The 25,194-nt window shown below is 45.1% G+C and overlaps 1 protein-coding gene and 1 non-coding gene across 2 annotated transcripts in view; one reads left to right on the top strand and one right to left on the bottom strand.

Moving 5' to 3' along the window:
• The window catches only part of LOC144174474 (corticotropin-releasing factor receptor 2-like), a 309,774-nt gene that overhangs the window by 55,294 nt on the left and 229,286 nt on the right, over nt 1-25,194 (bottom strand). The window lies entirely within an intron of this gene.
• Trnai-gau (transfer RNA isoleucine (anticodon GAU)) lies at nt 19,110-19,182 on the top strand. Its single transcript has one exon. It is a non-coding gene; the product is annotated as a tRNA-Ile (tRNA).

The raw sequence follows: 25,194 nt of genomic DNA, 5'->3' as shown, positions 1-25,194 counted from the left end.
TCCAGGCAACTTCTTCCTTTCTCTTCTCCCCACCTCCCCATAAATAGAGCAGATGAAATTGCCGTAAGGTGCTGAAAGTGGAGAGCTGAAAGGAATTTTTGTGAAAGCACTAAAAGGCGTGTAAATTGGTTTTTAGGAAGGTTGCTGAGGTGAAAGGGGGAAAAGTAGTGGTTTCGCTTTCTACGTTCCTTTCAGACGCCTGCCTCGCTATAGGAACGGCGATATAAAACTTTAAACAGGGATGCGTGTCCAGTATGGTCTTTTAGACAGCGTACTTTTTCTTGCGCGAGCAGTCTAGAGTCCTGAGCCTGCTCTCCTCACCCCACGCGGCCTCTTCAGCATTCTTAAGGAGCCCACCTGTTTTGGGTCGAACTGTACACATTTAAGACGTCCCAAGTTACAAACCTCCCACCTTCTACTTCTCCTTCCCCCACTTGACGTAGAGTCTTCCTGCCACAATAAAGGCTACCTCCTCCTCCTCCCTGCATGCAAGAAGGGTGAGCGAAGTCAATGTGTAATTCAAAGGCATGAAACACGGCGCCAGTTCACTTTTACCTTTGATCCAGTATGTGGAGGCAGTAGCCCGAAAGACGACGTCTAAACTCAGCGTGACCTCAGTGGCACGTGGGGCTACTGCAGTGTATTCATGTTGCAGCGGCTGGCTGGTCAATGCACTCGACAGAGAAAGAAAGTAACTGGAAAAAGTTGGCTGTTAAAAAAAATGAGGAGATAAAGGGTGTCGCCTGTAAGTGAGTGAGCGAGTGAGTGAGCGAATTAGTGAGGGAGTAAATGAGTTGGGGAGTAATGTGTGTGTGAATGAGTGAGTGAGTGAGTGAGTAAGTGTGAGTGAATTAGTGAGTGAGGGAGTGATTGACTGAATGAGTTAGTGAGTGATGGAGTAACATAGTGGGTGACTGAGTGAGTAAGTGTGAGTGAATTAATGAGTCAGTGAGTGATTGAATAAGTTAGTTAATCATGGAGTGAGTGACAGAGTGAGTGAACGAGGGAGTAAAAAGGATTCAATTGATGAGTCAGTGAAAGTGAGAGCATGAGTGAGCGAGTTATAGAGTGAGTGAGAGCGAATCAGTGAGTGAGCGAGTAAATGGTAGCGAGGTAATGAGCTTCGGCGCACGTAAAGAAACTCTTGTTGGATTTCGCGACCAACAAAAAACGAGCTCTCTAGGAGGGGCTTGGGGCACTTAGGTTTGAGATCCGACTGAATGCTTTTGAAGGGCTTGGATCTATCTCCTACGCGTTCCGCCGCTGCCCATTCCAACCGCCGCGTAATAAGAGAGTAGCCGACGATTGCGAATTTATCTGTTTGTTAGTTCGCTCCTTCGGCTTCGTTATTCCGCTCCCACCATTTGCAGTGTACTGACGCAGGCGACCACCCCTCGCCGCTGTCGAGTTGAAATCTCGCGGGGTGGAACGCCTCGTGCTGTGGAACGTTTCGAAGGTGCCACCTCTTGCTACTTACTGCTGAGTTTAGGGTGGCGCTATAGAACGCCTCATCGTATGGAACTCTTTGGGAGGTACCGTGAGCAATGAGCAATTGAATTCTTTCGCCTTAATAGCTAAAAATCGACGTCTGCAAGTCCGACAATGCGTTGTAGGCGAATGCGCTGTCATTGCTGTGAACGTTGAGGCCAGGAAACGGCGCATGGTGCTTTCTTTTCTGCTACGCATTACAGAGCAACAAATGCTGTGGAATTCCGCTAAATAGTCGAATAACTGATTACACGAACTAAACTTTAGAATACAATACCAAATAAGACGGACAACACTCCGATGTGCCTTTACAGGACAGCAGGTCGGTGCAGTGAATGCTAGGCCTCTATGGTGCTAGGACAAATATATTATCCGGTTGGGTCACCAGGGAGAGCCGCTTCTACTTTCGCACGCCTCGGACACCGTTCTCCAGGGAGTATGATCATTCACGGTTTCGCCCTCTTAGATTGACGGCACAGCTGTCCCCCTCTGTGCGCGGTGACCGCCTTCCGCATTTCACGAAACCTTAGGAGGCAGGTGAAGGGGGCCATCTATTGTCTGCCTTAGGGACGTTGCAGATCCGGAAAGCTTTCGTGGTTGATTGGGTGGCTAGAGTGTCCTTGCGCCCACTTTGAGTGCGGAGGGCCGGTCACTAGATGGGGAGACGTAGACCACGGTTTGCACCAGTGTCGTAAGCAACAACTAGAACGCTGGTCGACTGTCTGCCTCCCTACGACGTGGCAAACTTCAAGCCCAAAGCAGTCTGTTCTGTTCCGTTATTCGCTGCCTCTGTCGTGCCTTGGGGATGAGAATTCTCGATGCCATTTATTTGAGTCGGGCCCGCCGACAAAGGTTCAGGTAATTTCGAACGATTGCTACGCGTGTGTTTCGGCCACGGGTAAGTACCAGTTTCTGTTTTGTTTCCTAGGCTGACTCACGGCGTTTGCATTTGAGTATCCCCATATGTATGTATGTATGTATGTATGTATGTATGTATGTATGTATGTATGTATGTATGTATGTATGTATGTATGTATGTATGTATGTGTGTATGTATGTGTGTATGTATGTGTGTATCTATGTATGTATGTATGTATGTATGTATGTATGTATGTATGTATGTATGTATGTATGTATGTATGTATGTATGTATGTATGTACGCGTTTGAAGACGAGAGCGCGATTTTTCGCAGAGCTCTCGCCATCTGTTGCAGTTTCTGCAACCACGCGCCTCCCCGCACCAGCCCGTGTTACTTATAAAGCTGTGACTGATGAGTACCCTTCACACCTATTGAAATATCGCTTCCCATGGGTAAGTAGTCGTTTGAGCGCACCTTCTTGGTACAGTTTGTTACGTCAGAGTTCCAATAAAACCCGAGTTCCAGCCTCTTCCCACGACCACTCGCCTCCGGTAGGAGCCCACGTATTGACAGCAGTCGGGAGTTCCTAATTGTGTACAACTTCTCGGTCTACTACCTTATTATGACAAGTAAGAGATAACTGAACAGGTGTTATGACCATTATTGTCATTAGTATAGTGGCTACCGCTAGTATATACATATATAGTCTGGGAAACAAAAGAAACTCACTAAGAGCGCGAGGAAATAGGGTACCTGAAGACCGAGACACACGCCAAAAACCATACAACAATGAAGTTTACCAACGTTTCAGGTGCCCTTACTATATATATATATATATATATATATATATATATATATATATATATATATATATATATATATATATATATATATATATATATATATATATATATATATATATATATATATATATATATATATACGCCTCGAGCGCGGCCTGTAGGGGCGCCACTGAAATCCCCCTAGCGGCCCGTTTCGAAAGCAGGAGCGGGAGTCCCCGGCCCGCTCCCCCCTGTCGCCGTTGCTTTTGGGGCTCATTCAAGACAGCGATTTACCGTTTGTCCGCGTTCGAAATACCGAATAACGTGGAGAAGGCACTCTGTTTGCAAGCCTGGTGGGTTCACGAGAGTATAAACGTTTATGACGCGATCTTAGAAAGATCTATATGAGCGCCGGGCGTGTGTCACAGGCCAGCGTCCCGAAGCGAGCATTTGCATGCAGCTGATTGCAATTCCGCTGCCCTGAAATTTAGTGGCAGTGTCTCTGTAAGCAGTGTTTCCTCCGATGGTCATGTGCGGCCATACACACTATGATGTAAATCGACTTTGTGCACTACAAAATCTAGCGGAGCACTCATACCTGACAGCACGCAAGTTACGCCTGCCAATATCACATATCAGATATTGTTCAGTACCCTGAACAAGCCAATGCGGCATAAATTTCGCAAACATTGTACCAAAGAAGTACGATGGATAATGCAAAATTACACTCCGGAGTCAGCACACGACGACAAATTTAATGCTGGGTCGTCTTGTCCCGAGGTGAGCGCTCGCAAAGATTCATCTGTTACATTTATCCTCCACGAGAAGCGCGAAGATGGGCTTATAGAGTAATCCGCGACCGCGACCAAACGCTTCTTCGAAACATCGTCGTATGACACAGGGAGACTGCAGAATCTAGCATAAACCGAAATCAGAGACCCTTATCATATACGACACTCTTCAAACGAGCCCGTGTGTACGAGATTTCGGCCCACGTTAAGGATCTTCAGGTGGTCAAAATTAATCCGGAGCCCTCCACTACGGCGTGCCTCATCGTCTCCGTTGCGTCGGCGTGTTAAACCCTGCAATCAATCAATCAATCAATCAACTCTTTCAACGACACCTCGTATTTCTTGTGAACTGCCTACCCTGTATTCTTCGAAAAATGCGTCCGCCGAGTGATCAGCCGATCGTTGAAGGCGAAAAACAAACGAAAAGTGAACACGCAGCTTGTGTGTGTGATTACTAAAACGTTCATTCGTTGATTTCGCTCCGCATTTGTAAACAAACGATAGTTGAGCGCCCTCCTCCTCACCCCCCCCCCCCCATGTCTAGCGAAATATCAGTGCATTTCGCATCGAGTTGGTCTGGTAAATACTACCTTGCTCAAACAAACGTCTTTAGCATATTTCAGAAGCTGCTCTCGGTTTTTTTTTTTCATTCCTGTACGACTATTCTATTTATTCCTGACTTGCAGACCATTCATTTTCCCGTGGTTTCATTAACATATACCTTGGTTCTTACTATACGGCATGAGTGGGCACATATCTGACAATGCACAGCCTTTGAGTGTACTTAACATTTTCGCGTGGCTTATATTCCCATAAAAGGCACAAGTTTTTGTCAGCTATTGGGTTATCACATCCCCGAAATATATTTTTCTACGACGTACATATCGAAGCAAAGCCGCATTTGTTGTTTGCGCTGCAAAACGAACCAACCTCTTACAGTGCCAATGTCAGGTCTAAACGAGGTGACAATAAATAGAATTCACTTGTGCTGACGTGTTTGAAGGCGACAGCGGTGATATGATGCTGCCGTCGCCGACGACCGCAAGAGCGGCCAAGAAGCGCGCAGAACCGCCTCCCCGGGTAGCTCTTGTTGGCGTTCGAGCGCTCTACCAAGACGCAGCTGTTTTTTTAAGCGCCCTAAACGTTCCGTTAGCTTACAGACGTCACCATAACAAGTTATTTAGAGCGCGGAAAGGCAAAGAGAAGCGAAAGAGAACCAAAACACTGCATGACCACCTATCAGCCACGCAGCGCTAATCCCGCAAACGCCGCGGAGAAGCGGCGGCAGGCGGCGCAGCGATCGCGAATCTCGAGGCGTATATATATATATGATAACAAATTGCCTTGCCACCAGAAGAAGCGAAGCGTGCCTTTGCAGGAACTGGAGCATTGGAGCATAGACAGGGCAATGTTTTACGGCTGGCCAGGGCTCGAAATTGAAATCAAAGCTCAAGGGAAATTTCACAGAGGATCTTGTTAACGGAGGAGCTAGCACACTGGGTGAGTTAGATCTTGTCCCAACTGGTACTCCGAAAAAGTATGATATTGTCAAGTGCCATAAATTTGTCCGCTCGGGCATATATTTTTACCGTGTATTACTGTCCACAAGATCAAGTACTAAAAAAACGCATTGACCCCACTATATTTGCAACGATATTAGGGAAAGCTGTAATGTAGACTACTGAACAGTAGTGTAAAAACTTCGTAAAGCTCAAATTTCAGGATATACTGGAGAAATTCAGCGTCTACATTTCATGGAGTCTGACTAATGTAGTCTTTTGCCCTAACTGAAGCTGATTTAGGGACATAATTAGGTATCCTAAAATACTGACTAGATATGAAACTCTTATTCCGCGATTTGGTGATCGGTGTCTTTTGTGCGCTTTCAATAAATGAGAGGACATTGGCCTGTAATAAAATAGCTTTAATAGATACAAGAAAACATTTGAGAGTCGTGATTACGTTTATTTCATAGCCTCAGGGCTTAGTTGGTGAGAGATGTCTCTGGTTATATCTTAAAAAGTAGGACAGCGTCCAGGATGTAATCGTGGCAGAGCCGTGAAGACTACGACGGTAGTTTGCGTCCTGCCGGAAATCAAGGCTTGCAGCAGCCACATGTTTTATTCGCAGGTCCTGGGTTTCAGGACATCTTCATATTAAATAACAAAGGCCTGCCGGTGTCGTATCGTCGGACTAGGTTCGACATGTCAACGGTGCGCGATACCGTGTTAAGTAAACACCCCAATAGAAGCTCCTTAATTTAGATCCGTCCGACGGAGTACTCTCGCAGCAGTTCTTCATCCTGACGACACGTGTCACAATATTTGCTGCGTCCCACTGTAATAGTGCTCAAATCGTAAGCGGACACCGTATTTTTTAAACCAGAATTATGCTTGTGTACTTGTTTTTATTGCAACGCTCAAGCCGACTTCATTTGTACTACGCTTAGATAAATTAGCAGGAGTGGATGGATCCACGATCCCACATTGGACCATCGGACGCACTCCGGCTGTGGTGGGCTTTTCTTCAATATTTTAAGGACGAGAGAGGACCCGGCCGTTTCTTTTCAGAGCCGCTCATTAAAATGTTTTTGTTTGTCTCTCTCTACCATTAACTATCTTCTTTTTTTTTTTTGTTCGGAGTGGAACAGATAATGTGACTTTAGTCAAGAATTAAGGGACGCCGCAACATCTGTTTCAACTTTTTTCGAAATCCTAAACGCTTGCGGAACGTAGTCAACGAACTAATCCAGTATTTAGATTACGGGGTCGCATAGTACCTCAGGCACAAATTACTGCTCTGTGCCTATCGGATAAATTAGAAACTTGACTTTTTTCTCTCTTTCTCGGTCTTGGCGTTCTGCGATCAGTGGAACTGCGTCATTTCAGCGGTGTAGGGGCTATTGGCCGGCTTTCCTTCCGTTGCAGCAATGAACGCATTCGATAGCAACTTTAAAAAGAAAGTGACAAAAGCAAAGCAGGTACGGAAGGCGAATTCTCTCTCTCTCTCTCTCTCTCTCTCTCTGTCTCTGCTGTGACGAGTAAATCATGTAGTACCGCTCCTTCCATAGGTTAACCATAGCTTTCGCAGTGCTTCCATACGTGAAGGAAAGGGTGAAGGCGTGTATCGAAAGTGTTTCAGAGTCCCTTTGAAACATGCTGACGAATTCAAGTACATTTCCCGATTAGGGAATCACGCTAGCTGGAAATTCAACTATTAGGAAGAAAACAGGAGTTAGGTAAAGTTCGACAAACCATTTTATTTTTACTGGGATACGACGGAAAAGTTCGTTAGACAGAAAGAAAAATACCAAAGGACGGGCCTCCTTGCAAGGCCGCCTCAAGAGACATATGCTTCTGAAAAACTTCTTTTCTCGATATAACAGGTATCGCTCCGTTGTAAAACTCTGGATCGGTCGTTTGTTTAAGGGACGCTATTTTTGAAGGAGTACCTTATTAGTCCTTGTGCTCACATCGGGGCTTAAGGGAAAGAAACGACGCAACTATATGGGTGGCTGGTTGGAAGGGTGGCGGGTGGCTGGCAACAGAAAGTGGACCACTCAGGGCACAGTAGAAACAAAAAAATGACAAACGCCCTCCCGCATCTGCAGTCAAGACGTACAACAGGGTTTTGTACCGGAACTAAAGTGCTAAAGTGAACGACATCATCGCCGGCTCGCCCATTTATTGAACACCTTCCCTCGCAACCACCCTTAATCACACGACAAGCTTCATCAACACATTGCCTTGGTGGGTGGATAGCTCACGTGGTCTCTAAAAGAGGGGTAATGTGCAGTCGTGGTATAGTGCCAATCTAGCTGGTACGCGGATTTATTCTTCAACTAATTTGCGTCCTCGTCTCATCATAAGCTGAGCCGCCGGCGAAACTGCACCGAAGAGTCTCGTTCATAAGAAAGTACGCCCACGCGAGGAGAACTTTCGCGCATCCGGGTGTACGACCCGCATCATTTGGCCGGTCAGCGGCGAGTGGAAGTTGGTGGAATGCGGGACCGCTGCAGTGTACGTGGTTCCAGTTTATTATAAGGAAGAATGTGCAGGATAATTGTACACCTTTCCGAACACGGTCGTTGATGGGCTTGCATACCGGTCTTCGCAATTAGACTGGCGTGATTTGTGAACTTCGAAGAGCGGGAAACAAAGCTGGGTAAAACTTTAATATCACGTGTGAAAACTGTCAACAGCATGCAGAGCAGTTGGGGATGAGGTCGAGTCTGGAGTTTAGGTTGCTTTTTTGCTGCACATTAGTTGGACGTGTTAAGTAGAGACACCTAGGTGCGTTTTGTAGTGGAGCACGAGGTCGCGGGTTCGATTCCCGGCCGCGGCGGCCGCTTTTCTGATGGAGGCGAAAAGCAAAAACGCCCGTGTGTGCGAGATTTCGACGCACGTTAAAGATCCCCAGGTGGTCAAAATTAATCCGGAGCCCTCCACTACGGCGCGCCTCATCGCCTGCGTTGCGTCGGCGCGTTAAATCCTACGATCAATCAATCAATCGTTTTGTAGTGGCTTTTAATTTTTTGTTTTCTTACAGGCGCAGCATGTCATTGTGAAGCCGCGAAAATATTCAAGCGTTTTGTTAATGCTGAATGAAGTTAATTTGCTAATTTAATTTTTTAACGTACGGTTGCCAAAATCCTGCACAAACCCCACAGAGTGCGATTACGTATCAAGAATGTAGTCACAGTGTACAATCGTTTTTTCGCATACAAGGGTTGCTGATGATGTACATGCCGTAAACCGTTTTCATCGCGAAATGAATATTCGGCAGAGAAACGTCTCTGGAAAAGATTGTGTCGACTTAGAGAGAATGTTTGGGCCAGAAAAGACGACCAAAAAAGTAAAGACTTCCATACTTGTGCGTGTGTGCGTGTGCAATTTTAAGCCGGTTCTCCGCGATGATTTTTTAAGATAAAAAGTTCAGCCACAACCCGTAAACGACGACTGCGCATTTTACAAGCTATGTGCATCTCTTAAGCCCAAATGCTTAGATACCCCATCAAACGCTAAGAGTTGCCATAATCGCCGTGATCGTCCGTCAACACGTGTGGTACCAAAATGGCCCCTTCGGTAAAAAGCGGCGATAGACGTGAACAGGATAATCTACTTAAAAGTTTGACGTTTGCCGTTGGGAGTAAAGGGTGCTCTAAGCCCCTTCTCCATTTTAGTACGGTACTGTACTGGCTCCTCCGAACACACGGCCACCCCCTGTCTCGCACGGTCGTTCTTCCTCCCCAGCCGTCGTTTTCTGACAGCAAGCTGCAGGCTTACATCGCCGAGCCCCACATTATATTGGCTGTCAGAATTAAAGCAAGTCTGCTACACTTGCAACGCCATGAGTCGTCCAAGCTCATGGCGTCACGCACCCGAACCGAGGCTTCGAAAAGAAAACCGCTTCCCCCTTGTCGGGATCGAACCTGTCGGGATCGAACCTCGGGATCGAGGCACACGCTAAGCTATCAGACTACCGACGCAAAATCCATATCGTGATCTATGGATGTAAAAAAACGGCGTGTCACGCAGTTGGGCTCGGTGAGAAGTGAAATGACGCCATTCTTTAAAGTCTCAACCCGGCCTTACTCACATAGAAAGTGTTGGGGGGGGGGGGGGGATCTTTGTGCTGCGTCGCTACAACGGACGCTGCCGTTTCCAGGCCCCAAATAAGTACGCGATAATATAAAATAAAGCAAACGTTATGAGGCGCATTATTACCCCGAATCTATGAATCTAGCGTCTTTGTGCAGCCATCTTCAACAGTTGCGGCGCCCTCTCTTCACTACTTTCGGTATCAACATCACGCGGATACTGAAACTGGTCAAGAGAGGCCGCACCACAGCCCCACTTGGCGGGAGAGTAGGAGCAACGCCGCCTGTATCAGGCAATGTTAAACAGGTGGCGTGGCAAAAAACAACGACACAGACACAAGGTACTCATAAGAATAACACGGGGGAAATACTGGCGAATGCCTGCTTCTCCGTTCCGATAGTTTGCATGTTGAGTGAAAATGATTTAATTGGTTTTCAGCCTTTTTTTTCCAAAATCTGGAATGCAATCAGAAAAAAATCAACAAGGGCATCCAAAGCTTAGATGAGATGATCACAAAGTACTTTCGCTAAATGCTGCTGCTCTACGCCATTGAAATAGCTCGAAAGATGTCGGTCTGGACATATTTGTCGGCTTGAATGACACCATTCAAGCATTGTTGAGGCTATTAGACCGCTTTTGAAAACCAGTTCGAGGGAAATCGCAAGAAAGGTGAAGCAGAAACTTTAGGACGTATTTGCTGCGACGAGCCAATCACGTACTGCCGTTCTGTGCTGGGGACAACTATGTCTTTTACGGCGCGTCGAGACACACAAAAATTACCGGCAGTGTTACAGGGTCTGTTTAAGAGTAAAAGTGAAAACCATTACGAACGTTTGCATCGCGAGCCACAGCCTTTATTCAGATCAATCTCCATGTGCTTTCTGTCCGTTCAGTAAAACTACTACGTCATTTCACAACCCATGATCGTGTAACAGTCATGTGGAATTTTTTTTTTTTGCTTTGTTGCTCTGAAGCTCCAATTTAGAAAATACGGCTTGCAATTCCAACATTCTAGCTTCAAATACTTAGATCTTAAGTTTCGCGCCCAAGTAATTGGTTTGGCGCTCGTTAAAAGACCGCTCCCGAAATTTGGGGAAAAAGTACTTGATTTAAGTAAATATTCGCCCTCGTCGAATTTCCCTGCACAGGGCGGAATACTAACAAAAATTACGTTAAAAAGAAATCCTTTGCCAAATCATTGCAGGGTTCCCATCAGCGTCGTTGGGATTTGCGACATTTGGGTATCCAGTTGAGAATGCTAGATTTGCGCAAATCTTGCCAAAACTTTTTGGTCTAATCCACATTGAATGAAGTTTGCCCAAAGTACAAAATAAACATCCTGTAAACTCATGTAAGGAAAGTAATGTATGATTCTCCCATTACGCTTTACTACTGAACTGCTTTGTATTGCTTTTGACTTTTGCAGTTATTCTCCAAGCCAGGAGGCAGGGAAAGAGTACACAAATTCCAATCCAAAGTTTAGCGTATTGAAAAAAAAACATTTTTGTGTAAGACAAGAAGCTCTTCCGTTTCGATGCACGGGAAAAGTTTTAGAGCCGAGTTATTAGGCAGCATTCGGCAACATGTGTATAAAAATAATAGCGTTTTGTAGGTTCATCTCCGCATACAGTTCTTCAAGATCGACTTATGCTTACACGCGAAATCAGGTACTGCCATGCTATCCAGCCATGACGACAAACATGAAGACGGGTGGCGGGAAGGAATTATTCCATCTCTGTCATTATAAATTGGTTACTACATCGCCGAATTATTGTAAGACATCGCTTCACCATCACCAATCTAATAGTTCGTCTTTTTTTCGTCCTGCCATATATATATATATATATATATTGAGAGACAAGGGCTAGGAACGGCGTTTACTGAGGCGTTCGAGCCGCAAGCACCGCAGAACACACGATGACGATGATCAAGTCCGTAGAAGATGATGGAACAGTGCCGCATGGCTGGTGCTGATGAGCATGTACAGATGAAGACGAGGTGCGGGAATTGTCCTCTGGAGTTCTCCACCGCCGGGAGTGTGGTCGCGAAGGCTCACAATATATATAGCGAATCATACTAGGAAATGAGGAGCTCGTTGAAAATGAAACACAAATGAGGGTTGGGAGTCAAGAAAACCTCGGAAAGCAAAGGGGAGGATGTGGTAGGTCATTGAATCAGATACTGAATTTGGAAAGAAAGAAAGTCGAGAAAAAATGCACGAGCGGTGGGATCCGAACCCACAACCTCCAGAATACCAGTCTGGTGCGATGACCACTACGCTACCTGCGGGGGTGTTCGTGACACCTTTTTCTGTATCCCCGTATCGAGTGCGCAAAAGTTACCGTTAAGATTCTCGGCAGCTTGCGGAGGATATAAAACGACTTTGCCCTTCCCTAGCTGCGACTTTATTGGAGCCATCAGGCTGCAGGAGTGCTCCACTGCGCAACAGCGAAAGCCCACAATCAATGTGTGCAAGCGTTTTGCATTTCATAATTTCTTTGAAAGGTCCGACACCTGCAAATTGTTAATACTTGACAAGTGTGACCGCAGGAGCTGCTCAGAGGCTAAGCCATTTGCTGCTGACCACAAGTGGCCTCGAAAGTAGACGGAAATGGATAACGTCCGTGTATCGAGATTTTGATCCACGTTTAATATCACCAGCTGGTTAAAATATCTCGGCCTGCACCATAAGCTGCGCCTCGGAACAGATTTATAGCACGGGGCATCAACGCGCCAGTTTTCTAAAAATTAAGTTTACACGGAAAACAATAAAGAGTATGCCAATCACGCTGTTTTAAAATATTACGCAAGAGGTAAGTAAAACCGAATATGTAAAAAACAGCACCAAACCTGGATATTACTCTATATTTTTCTTTGCCCTGCCTTTTACAACCAAACGTGTCATGAATGCGATGGAAGTGAGTTGCGTGGTCAGTTTTTTGTGGACAGTACAGTGGACAAGTTCCATTTTTTTATAGATACAAATAGCAACAGATATGTCAAGAACAACTGTTAAGGTTCGCACTTAATCCCTTGGCAATAAACTGCAGCCCTCGACCTTGTCTTGAAAGCAGAAACAGTAATCAAGCAGATGACACGTGCAGAAAGGCAGGCCGGTACCTCACACTGTCGCATATTCGCCCAGCGGTCATCTTTTTTGCTTGTTCTGCAGTTTTGCCTCTTTGTAATCTGCTTTTTTTTTCGAAGGTGCATTTGTACTGACTGCCCAACTCGCTACATTACTTCTACTGCTACTCGTTCTGGAGGGGAGTACTGCTGTGGACGCATTAAAGAGCGTCTACCCAAAAAAGTTCCATCTCATGCTCCGCGCGTCCAATTCCTTTTTATTTTGTAAAAGCATAATCTGTTATAAGATTCCGCAATGTAGCACACGAACGATGGCCGGGGGTCAGGCGGTACGATGACATGTTGAGTGTAATTCACACATCCGGTATAGCTATCGCAAATAGAATTGCAGTGGTCAGAGCAATAATACAGTGACTGAGCGTTACCTGAAGCTTACTTTTAACAAGTGTGGCTAACACATTCGATAACGTGACAGCTAACAAATTATTTAGGGTGACTTAATAATATAATTCATTGGTAGTATTTATGTACCTGTTGTAGGATTTTTCTGTTTTGTTACAAATAAAAAAAATGTGCGCTATTGGTATTAAGCACTGGTATTTGAACGCCCCAGTACGCAGGCCTAAATTGAAGGCTTCAAGGTTAGCGTGATGGGCGATTCCATAGCGGGGATTGCGATCTCAACAAAAAAGGAAAGGGCCGAAAGTATATCCCACCGTTATATCTCTTGGCGGTGGCTTTATTAATAGTCGCTAGGACAACGTAAAGTCTGGGCGAGAAAGTAGGTGGTAAATCGTCGCCACTTTATCTGGTTTCCTAATATCTTGTAATTGTTTAAAGTTTGCTTTGCAATTGCGCCACTGCTCTTGTGGAACAGCAGCATTTTGAATTTTTGCTTGTATTTTGATTTGACTGTCGTTTTAAACTACTAAATATTTTTTCTTATTAATTTCATTGATAATTCAACTCATCGAACCAGTATTTTTTTCGGTTCGACACACTGGTATGTATATATATATATATATATATATATATATCTATCGAATCAAAATAGGAAATGAGGGGCTCCTTGAAATAACGTAGAAATACGAGGAGGCAGTCAAGAAACCCAAGGAAAGAAAATGAGAGAATGTGATCATTTTATTATCCCTGAAACAGATACAGATTTTTGAAAGAAAGAAAGACAATGAGAAAAACATGGCCGCCGGGTGAGAGCCAAACCCATGACCTGCAGAATACGGGACTAGTGCGATTACCACTGCGCGACCGGCGGAGCTATGCTCCCCACCACTTTCTTGGGTATTTATCTTAAGGAAACTTTTTCTTGTGATTGGGGGTGGAAGCCAGCGCCACTCCGACTACGCGGAGTGAAGGGCACCTTCTTTTAAATCCCGGGACCATGACTCGATCGCCTACGACATGCCGAGAGCGGGCGACCAGTGTTGAACCCTCTGAAGCCACCTGTGGCACCCAGACTGCCAGAACCGAGACCCTCGTTTCGCATGTAGCGAATGAGAAGCGGAAATGTGGGGCTCGTTGAACTAATACAGAAATAAGGGTAGGCAGCCAAGAAAGCCAAGGAAAGCAAAGGAGAAAATGCCGTAGAAAGTATTTTCAATTATGATCAATGCCATCGTCATCATCGCAATTTTTTTCTCATAATTTTCTCAACATGTATGCTCACGGTGCGGCAACCCACGAGCACTTTTCTCAGTACAAAATCGCAGGCGTCATTAAAAATCACTCTCTGCCTCGCTCCAAACGCATTCGACAGCCGTGGGTGGATGAGATATGACTCCAGAGAGCACGTTGCTGCCAGGAGAAAGCACTCGGCCGGCCGTAGTGCGACACCACACACACCATCACTTCCGCGTGATGGGCCTTCGGAAGCTATTGCGCCATCCATCATGATCTCGGAGGTGCTGCCGAGTGGCTCCTTGCGCCGCGAATTCTTCTCACGGCCAAGTGGAGTCGGAGGAAACGCCACCCGTTAGATTCTGTCCACGCCATTTATGCGTCTGGGGCGCCTTGTGTCGCCGCGGGACGCGGAAACCACGTTGTTTGCTTTCGATTACGGTGGAGCACAACATAAAAAACGCAGTGACCAATCGGAAATTGTGGTGGCGTGTTTTCTCTTTGCTGCGTTTTGATTTCGTCGGATGGACCAGATGAAGCGAATAAAATAGAGAAGTTGGCCTTTGAATACAAGCTTTGGCCTGGAACTCTGCTTGTGGGAGAGGGAAGAGGAAGGAGAGCATGGATGGAGGAATACAGGGATGAGAAAATAAGGGACATACGAGGGTAAGATGTCATACAAAACAGGAATGTCGATACTTTATACAGCTCACGTACGGCCATTCACCAAGCCGGGGCCTGAGCTGCGATTTAGCTGCCACATGGCTGCTTCGCAAAAAACGTCAGCCCAGCCTTGAGGGCCTCTTGTGTGCGCCACGAGTCTGACGAGGAACTCAGCAGGATAACCTCAGACATAACCCGATTGTCTGAAGGGGCCCTTGATGTGGGTAGCTTCTCTCGCAGATTCGTGCAGCATAAGAAGTCGCGGATAATATGTGCAATGGACTCTGGAACATGGCACGTTTCACAGTCGTGATCACTTGCACCGCCAACGAGGCACTGGCGGTGACGGGTAAAGTTATGCCGAGTCGTAGTCGGTGAAGAAGTGTCGCACGTAATGCCAGGGGAACCTGAAATTTACTATAAGGGTCAAGTTGATGAAGCCTTGTATGGCGGTTGTGATGGTGGCTCCAGTAAAGGGTTACAGGCATGTTTGAGCAAGACATGCATATTTCTTCCTTTGTCAGCATTGGGAGTATCCCCACTTATGTAAGTTCAGTTCAGTTTAGTATTAAGGGTTATAGGTGTACAGTCCGTGGTTATTAATTTTACCGAAAGAGTTCCCGAAGTGTGCCAAGGAGGTTGGACCTCTTATAAATAAACGATGCAATTAATACGGAATAGCAATTACTACAGAAGGAAACCACAAAAGGTGCAGTAAACGTTTTGCAGAATTACACAAAAAACACACTAAATAAGTTGGATCACAATAATAGCAGACCTGTATTGGTTCTACAAGAAATTGCAAATACTCGGGGCAAAAGAAAAATATGACGAAAAAAAGTCAAGAGGAAACAGAGGAATGAAGTTATGTTATCTAATAACAATATTTTGTGGGATGAAAATGGTGTCTACAACGATAATAAAAATTGTAAGATTATATCCCTAATTTTCTAAGCAAGATATTTTTCCTCAGTATAGTGGAGCATCCCTCCCGGGTAACATTCGGTAGCCTTTGTGTCTACGAAACTTATTCATGCCGGTAGAATCGCGTCCCTTGTAGGTTATTATATATATGAGCGCTTAAAATATAACAAACCTGTTCACAGCCAGACTTCGGTTATGCTGTCTTGGCTATTCCTCCAATTACAGAACTTTGAATATATTATCCAGCATGACGTCGATGAACCTGGCACATTGATCGGCACAAAAATAGAACCAATTGATGCCACCATATGTACCAAGTTCCTCGACAACTTACCTTTGGGCCAATTGCTCTACAAGCGGCGCATCTGCGGCATTTTTTTCTTTGGTTCCCTGAAGAGAAAGCCTTTATCAATTTCATTCTAGGTTTGAACAAAGCTCAGGGTGATCTCTCATTCTCGCGTGTGTATTCGGCCTTTGCAATAAATGTTCTTGACGTATACAGGTAACAACTGCGCCAAATATACTAGCCCCATTAGTTTGCAGGAAACCCGCGGACTACCACCAATACTGGCACTTTAGCAACAGCCTTGTCTGACACTGCTAAACAACCATTCCACACAGCCATGTGTTATACACTTCTGTAGGACTCGCTTCAATCAAGAACATTTTGCTTCATAGATGTCAGGAACGAGTGCACAAAGCGCACGCGTTATGACAGTGTTCGCAGGCGATCACGAATGGCCGCACAATCACTGAAAGTGAGCAGTGGGAGACCGTGCTGCTCAGCTCCCGCCTGGAAGATCAACTCTGGGCCAGCCATCTGGCTGATGACGCTGCCAGAGCCCAAGGGGTCATGGACGACGACTAATTATAACAGTTGGCAAACTCCATAAAGTTTATCTCTCTTTGTTTATCTCAAGTTGTAAACAGCCCCTAATAACTTCTGACGACAACCGTAGCCACCTTCACTCAATGATGATTCTAACAAGAGAGTTTCAGAATGGGGGCTCATCAACAGAACCAACACGCCCTATTAGAGCTCCCTGAAAAATCTCATATTGAGGTATTCAGCATCTAGGCCAAGCATAAACACAAATCTAACAAGGCCCCGCAGTTTATTGCTCCGGAACGAAAAACATTGAGCACATTATCCCCGATCCACCACTCAAGGTGTGTCGAAAGGGTCAAGAAATATCAGAAAAATTGTAACGTCATCCAAAAAATAAAACAAAATGAACAAAATCAGCTTAATTAACTCAACGCTATGCATGAAACGCTGATGTAAACATTGTCGAATGATAAAAGCAGCCCCGAGCGTTCAAATGAACAAAAAGCATCCGCTTTCCCGCTGGAGATACGGGAAAACTTCACACGCGACACTGCAAAAATCGTTCACGTCTTGCAGTGCATCACTTCAAGTTAAACGTCTTTTAGGACATGCATTCACACAGTACCTGCAAAAAATTCTGCCAGACGTTCCCCTTTCAGAGCTCATCAATTCTCCGCAGCACCCGTTCGATCAGTTCACAGTCATGGTAGGTACTTTAATCACGACTTTTAGGACTTCATTATACTTGATTCGTAAATTTCGTGCGTTCCCCATGGTATCAACGAATCTTCGGGGTGATGTTGGGTCTCCAAATCATCAAAACTTAGAGCGCGACTTAGACAACGACCCATGGAAGAACAACGGGACAAATTCTCCCCGTGTAGTTGTCTAAGTCACGCTCTAATGTTTGATCGTAATGCACCAACTTGCCCAACAGGTTGTTCACTGTGTCTTCAAAATTATGCATACTAAGATGCCCCCTCCCGCATCGATGCATCACCATCTCGCTTCGTATGGCTGTCCGCATCTGCAGGAGAAGAAGAAGAAGAGCTGCGATGATCTGACGTGTACTCCACTGGCTCCGCAGATTTTCGCCCAGTAATGTGGTAATTTAGCCTCGTTCTGCTATGCATCCAAGACTACCGGACTCATCAAGTTCTTGTGATCATCTGGACACCCGCCTTGACAAGGTGGGTTGAATACTTCCTGATTTATTTGTTCACAATTCCTGAGCCATGCCTACCGCCAATCGGTAGGCGCAGCCAAAAAGTTCATCATGAAAGACACCTCTAGCATCGTGCCTGTCCCTTTAGACAAGACTTCTTTTTCAATTTTCAATTACGTGTATTCTACAGAGAGAGGCTGGGCTGCCCGTGCTAGAACGTCGTAATAAATTATTAATGTTACGCCTTGGTTGTTGACTTCACTCTTACATACGCGCAAACATACCATGACTGCCTGCTCGATCGTAATCCTTCCACTCTGCGAACTGGTCATCATTGTCGCCTAGCCACTACCGATTACCATCATCTTCATTCTCCAACCATAATCATCATCATCGTGATTGTTTCTACTCGGCCGGTAAGCCGCTCGCCGAATAAACGCCTTCCGCCAAGCCTCTTTGTCTGACCTCTGAATTCATTCATTCATTCATTCATTCATTCATTCATTCATTCATTCATTCATTCATTCATTCATTCATTCGTCCATTCATGCACATACATACATACATACATACATACATACATACATACATACATACATACATACATACATACATACATACATACATACATACATACATACATACATACATACATACATACATACATACATACATACATATATCATTATCATCATAATCGTAATCAGCAACATCGTCAACAGCCTACATAGGTCCACTGCAGGACGAAGTCTTCTCCCATTGACCTCGAACCGCTCCTGTCCTGGTAGTCCTGCACTGGTTACGTCCATTCTTTGCCTCCGAACTTCCTTACTTCGTCTCTCCATTGAGTTAATGGGATTCCACTTTTTTACCACTTTCCCTTCCCCCTTTTCATTTTTTCACCACTTTCTTTCTGAATAAAAAACTTCTTCATCTGTTTCTATGACCTACCGCATTCCCCCGTTAGCTTTCCGAGGTTTTCTTGACTGCCAACCCTTATTATGTCTTAATTCACTGATCCCCTCATTTTCCAATTTCTTATTCGCTACATGCATAGTGAGGGCCTCTGCTCTGGCAGCCTTGGTGACAAAGGTAGCTTAAGAGGGTTCAACGCTGGTCGACCACTCTCGATATGTTGTAGACACTCGAGTCACGGCCCGGGGGTTAAAAAGAAGGTCCCCTTCACCCCGGTAGTCCGAGTGGCGCTGGCTACCAACCCCAAGTGCAGAAAACAAAAAAAAAATACCTTAACATAAATACCCACGAAAGTGGTGGGGAAACAGCCCCGCCGGTAGCATAGTGGTCATCGCACCAGACCGATATTCTGGAGGTCGTGGGTTCGGATCCCACCCGGCGGGCATTTTTTCACGACTTTCTTTCATCTCAAAAAATTCATCTGTTTCTATGACCTACCGCATTCCCCCCTTTGCTTCGCGTGCTTTTCTTGACTGCCAACCCTTATTCTGTCTTAATTCACTGAGCCCCTCATTTTCCCATTTCTCATTCGCTGTATCATGTATGTATGTATGTATGTATGTATGTATGTATGTATGTATGTATGTATGTATGTATGTATGTATGTATGTATGTATGTATGTATGTATGTATGTATGTATGTATGTATGTATGTATGTATGTATGTATGTATGTATGTATGTATGTATGTATTGGATTCGAACCGGTGGGCGTAATAGTTAATGGAGAATACCTCAGTAACCTCAGAGTTGATGACGTTGCCTTGCTAAGTAACTTCTGGAACAAATCACAAAGCAGGATTACCGCAGTGGACAAGCAGAGTAAAATCATGAGCCTGAAAATTAATATGCAGAAAACTAAAGTAATGCTCCATATCCTCGGGAGACCAGAGCGGTTTGAAATAGGTGGCCAGGCAGTGGAAGTGGTAAGCGAAAACGTATATCTACTGAGTCCAGTATTGACCCCGGATCCCAACCATGAGACATAGATAATTAGAGGTATAAGAGTGAGGTTCGGTGCATGCGGCAGGAATTTTAAGGTAAGGAATGGTAGCCTTCCATTTTCCCTGAAGAGGAAAGTGTATAATAGCTGCATCTTGCCGGTACTCACCTACAGGTCAGAAACTTGGAGGCTCCCTAAAAGGGTTAAAGTTTAATTGACGACAACTCGTCGAGAAATTGAACGGAAGATGATGGGTGTAACGTTAAGTGACAATAAAGATATTGAAGTGGGTCAGGGAAAGAACGCGTGTTAAGGACACATTAGAAGAAATTAAGAAGAATGAATGGGCGTGGGCAAGGTATGTAATGCGAAGGCGCGATAGCTGTTCGTCATTAATGATTATAGAGTGGATACCTAGAGAAGGCAAGCGTGGCAGGGGGCGGCAGAAAGATAGACGGGCAGATGAAATCAAGAAGTTTGTGGGGATAAGTTGGACGCAGTTAGCACAGGAACGGGGTAAATGGAGGTCCATGGGAGAGGACTTTGCCCTGCAGTGAGCGTAGACAGGCTGATGACGGTGATGATGATGATGATGTCTGGCCAGTTGACTCGACCTGCATCTATCCATCCATCAATCCATGCATCCGTCCGTTCGTTCACACACACATACATACATACATGCACACGTACATACATACGTACATACATACATACCTACACACGTACATACATACATACATACATACATACATACATACATACATACATACATACGTACATACATACATACATACATACGTACATACATACATACGTACATACATACATACATACATACATACGCACACACACACACACACACACACACACACACACACACACACACACACACACACACACACACACACAAAGAGACGCACCCCCTAAGGTTGCGATTATGAAGTACCTCAGGCGCAAAGAGCAAGCTGTCATGACTGTGAGCAGGTGCGTCCACCATTCTAGACCCTCCATGTGACCGCTGACCCCACTTTTCTCACATTTCTCTCCCTTCCTTCTCTCTGTCTCTTTCACCCCCATTCCCTCTATGCGCGTGCGTTTGTGTGTAATAACATCACCTCATTTTCCGCGATTCTATGCGCATTCATGATTGCGGAGTTGTGCCGACAAAGACCTCTCCCGCAAGATTTACGCAGAGTGCTGCCCGGCTGTCCGCATACTAATGTCCGAAGCAGGTGCACAGCAAAGAAGACATCAACCTCCTAGTGTCAAGTACAGCGGCGAACTTCTCGTCTGTGTTTCGTGTTGTTAATTGCTAATTAGGCATACAGTGCTGCAAGACGTACAAGAGCTGCGTATGTTTTGGTGTGATATTTTTTTGGAGAACTAAGCACAACTTGGCCTCATGATTGCATAAATTCGGTGTATATGCGCCCGTCGTCAATAAATGGAAGCCTGGCCACGACGGCTGTTATACTCATGCGGAAAGGGGATTAAATAACTCAGGGACGGCCCCACAGATACCATGGTAATTTCAGCGCCAGTTCAACATATAGTCTTATCAAATTATTGCTTGCTGGAAAATGATTTATTGATGGAATAAGTAACTTGCCGATAGTATTGACTAATCGTGAGTGATTGATGGGAATTATTTATTTGGCTGGCCGCTTAACAATCAACGGTAAACTCCCCTCTGGCGGGAATGTGGTGCTTTCGGGGTGTACGCTAGAGGTACGGACAACAGAGGTGCTCGGAATTTCAGCGGTATGGATAGAAAATAATTGTTAAATAAACTTATTGATTGATTGATTGATTGATTGATTGATTGATTGATTGATTGATTAGAACCGACAGTCCATTTATTGAATAGGCTTCTTTATGAAGCTTATAGGACCTTTTCTGGTTGTACCACAACCTATTCTAGGTATGCATGTATGCATACATAGCACAGTTGGGCATACCCGAAGTTTGTCACTTTTCCTCCCTCCCTCCCTCCCTCCCTCCCTCCCTCCCTCCCTCCCTCCCTCCCTCACTCACTCACTCACTCACTCACTCACTCACTCACTCACTCACTCACTCACTCACTCACTCACTCACTCACTCACTCACTCACTCACTCACTCACTCACTCACTCACTCACTCACTCACTCACTCGCCAGTAGGGCATACATTCATTTGATATGCACGTTTCCAGAAATGGTGAATGCTGGAATCCCGCACCAAAGCTTTTGACGTTCAACTTAAACTCGCACGCTATTTGACACAACGCCAACAAAAATAACACGGAGCGATGCAATACCGAGCGCGTATTCTGAACTCGGGATTGTCCAACGAATACTTTTTGCATTTATTTGTTATCGCTTCATATGCAATCTATGTGTTTCTTCATAAAACATTTTGAGTAGAGCCGTCGCGAGGGTACGCTGCTGTTAGCGTGCATCGACATATCCGAAAGTACTAGCCAAACCTAACTCGTAGGCCTCAAATACGCAAGCCCGCAGAGCGTTGTGGAGGCGAGGAGATTGCAGTAGTCGGAGAAGCCAGGATACAATGGCAGGCGACGTTACTAAGTTAGGGTAATTTAGTAAAGTTGGCCACAAGAGTGCCGGTGGCGGCGCGAAGCTACGTGCCAGAAATTGAATAGGAGGCCCGGGGGTGCTATTAACCACTGCTTGTCATACTGAAGTTAGGTTATAGTGCACGTTTACGAACTTCATCAAATGAACGACGACCATCGCCGCCTTCTTTCCCAACATCTTCAAAGTTTATCATGTATTTCTACCTTATACGACGAACCTTCAAGGTGCGTTCTGTTTGCTTTCCGTTCGGGGCTGGTGCAGTCGATATGTTCAGAACGTAGAGGCACGCGTGCTTGTAAACGCGTTTGAGTTTGTTCAAGAGCTTGTTTGTTTGAGTTTGTTCAAGAGCTTGCTTGTTTGAGTTTGTTCAAGTTTGTGTGTCACGGATTTTTTCCCTCTTGAAGAACGTTTTGAACACCTTTTTTTTATGTTTAGATTTTTAGAGCACGGGTTCGGGCATGATGTTGGTCCTTGGTTGTTGATTTAGCGGAACAAACTGATTTTCGAACCGTCTAGCAGCAATTTCACAGTTTCTTCATCGGCAGGGGTTGTGTTGTGGGTAGGTAACATTGTAAAATGAGCGATATAATCCTTGCAGTCAGCGTTACACGTGCACCGCAATTCATTCCGGTTACTTTACAACAGCAGTCCCATTAACCAGCTACTCTTGCATAGCTACGTACGCAACGTTAACGATAATGAAATTATAGGCTGCCACTAACACTAATAATATACTAATTTAACGATTTAACCCACCCTGCCAGTGTATGGCGTAGTCTTAGATACCTTGTGATTATCACTGCATGGTAATTTTCCAAATGTTTATTAGAGGGCAGCCCACGGGAGCAAAAAACAAATAAAAAACAAAAAAAACCAATCTCCTTTTTTTTAGAAAAATACGTTTAAAACGTGAAGCTTTTTGCCATGCAACCTGAGTAAAAGTCCATAATCCGAACTGCTTCGACCGTGTCGGAATGACGCAATCGGATAGACGCCGGTTTCATAACGCGAGAGACGCAGGTTCGATTGCGACCACGGGAAGCGTTTGTTTCTTGAGGCGCTTGGTGGGTTTTCGCTTACCATCGTCATTGTTTTGTAAACCTCATTGTGCAAAGTCGGCTTTCCTGCAGTGTGTTTTGGAGACGGTACTGTTGCCATTAGTGGGGCATAGAAATCTTCGCTTTAATGCATAAAAATGTCTCCTCATTTATCTCGGGCATTGCATCTAATGTCGTCAACAGAGAATATGAAGTTCTGGCAAATTTCGCACATGGTCGATCTCTCGTTTTTGCAGCGCCTATTTCCAATTCTCCGGGAGTGAAAAAGACAAAAAAAAACTCGAGCGAATAAAACTACTAGGTGGACCAGGATAGCCTTATTACTAAGTCCCAAGGCATGCATCTGAAATGAGCCGAGGCCTGACAGTGTAGTCACCGCCTACCTGCCTCCTGCTTTGCATGCAGTTACATGGCAGGACATTTCTCGCATTTTCATGCTAATTTGGGTCTACTCTTAGCCAATGAGAAAAAGAACTGGTGCCCGAAGGGCACCATGGCCGAGAAACAACCAATAAGCTATCATTATCTAATTACATGGTCTGCCCCGTCCAAAAAAGTTAGCCAGCGACGCCCTTTCGGACGAAGGTTTATGGAAGAGTAGAGTACGTCGATAACACGTCCCCGTGCGTTGAAAACCGTACGGCTGAGGGCCACCTGGGGACGAGGTTAAAGCCAAACCAAACATTGCACGCATGCACATAAAGTAAATAGTTTACGTTCATTACATAAGCATAGAACTTCGAGCTCTCGGACAATTACCTGTACTCTATTTTCCGAGCAAGCTATAATTAGGTGGTTGCAAAACTGTAATAATTTCTGCTCTTCCTTACCTTTCCTGCGCTTGCATTGATCGAGCGGGCTTATATCCCCCGGGATTTTGTGATTTGGTAAAACAAAAAAAAAGATAAATCGCAAACAGCTTGGGCTCGAAAGAGAAATCATGTACGCGAAACATACGCTCTATTCAAGCAAAAAAAAAAGAAGAAAGTTGTTCAGATACGAGCAACAAAATGCAAAAAATATACATCACAGATAGTAGACAGATTTGTCAACCTCACAGTTGGCTGATGTTTATGGTTATAGAGCTGCGACTCTACGGGCGCTCAGGAGTAGGTCTACCCATTGTGTCAGCAGGACAGAAGGACTGATGTTTTTTTCTTCTTGATTACACGCCAAGAACCACGAACAAGCATTTCAAATTACAGAACAAGGCGTGTCATGCAATACCACCCTGTTTAAGCTGAGCGCATCTAACGTTTATAATACTTAAACTCAGTTCGTGAGTATATAGCGCCGACTATACCATCATGTCTTGAAGAGCTCTGGCTACCGAAGGAGAAAACTCAGGAGACGAGATTGGTTTCGGTCGATGCAGGGCACGGGTGGTTGAAGTTACATGGGATAGATCTTCCTGAAATTGATACAAACTGGTTGTGTTGCTAATTATGACGATGATGATCATGATGAGGAGGAGGATGCCATGTCACTGTTGTTATTGTTCCGGGCATTCTATAACTGATTTTTTTCGTTCGTGCGATGGTCTTCCGAAGCGGTTCACTGTCGGACACAGTTTGATCCGTGCTTTGACTTAAGCAACGCTTTTGCTGCCGCCACCAGACATCACTTGGTAGTTGCAACACCCACACACCTGTCACCCCACCCAAGAACATATGCAATTTCTTTCTTGGCTTTATCCATTGCTTGAGCATGCGCAGCTGCTATGTTCGTGTAACCGGCCAGTAATCATATCGTTACTGCGCCAAAAGGGATGTGCCGCAAGGGTCTGTTTTTCACCCTTTTCTGTTTTGTTTAATTGTT

This window comes from Haemaphysalis longicornis, unplaced genomic scaffold (assembly GCF_048455015.1).
Source record: "Haemaphysalis longicornis isolate Haplotype H1 unplaced genomic scaffold, Haemaphysalis longicornis Haplotype H1 scaffold_3, whole genome shotgun sequence".
NCBI classification, from domain to species: domain Eukaryota; kingdom Metazoa; phylum Arthropoda; class Arachnida; order Ixodida; family Ixodidae; genus Haemaphysalis; species Haemaphysalis longicornis.
This window is presented reverse-complemented; position numbering and strand designations above follow the sequence as displayed.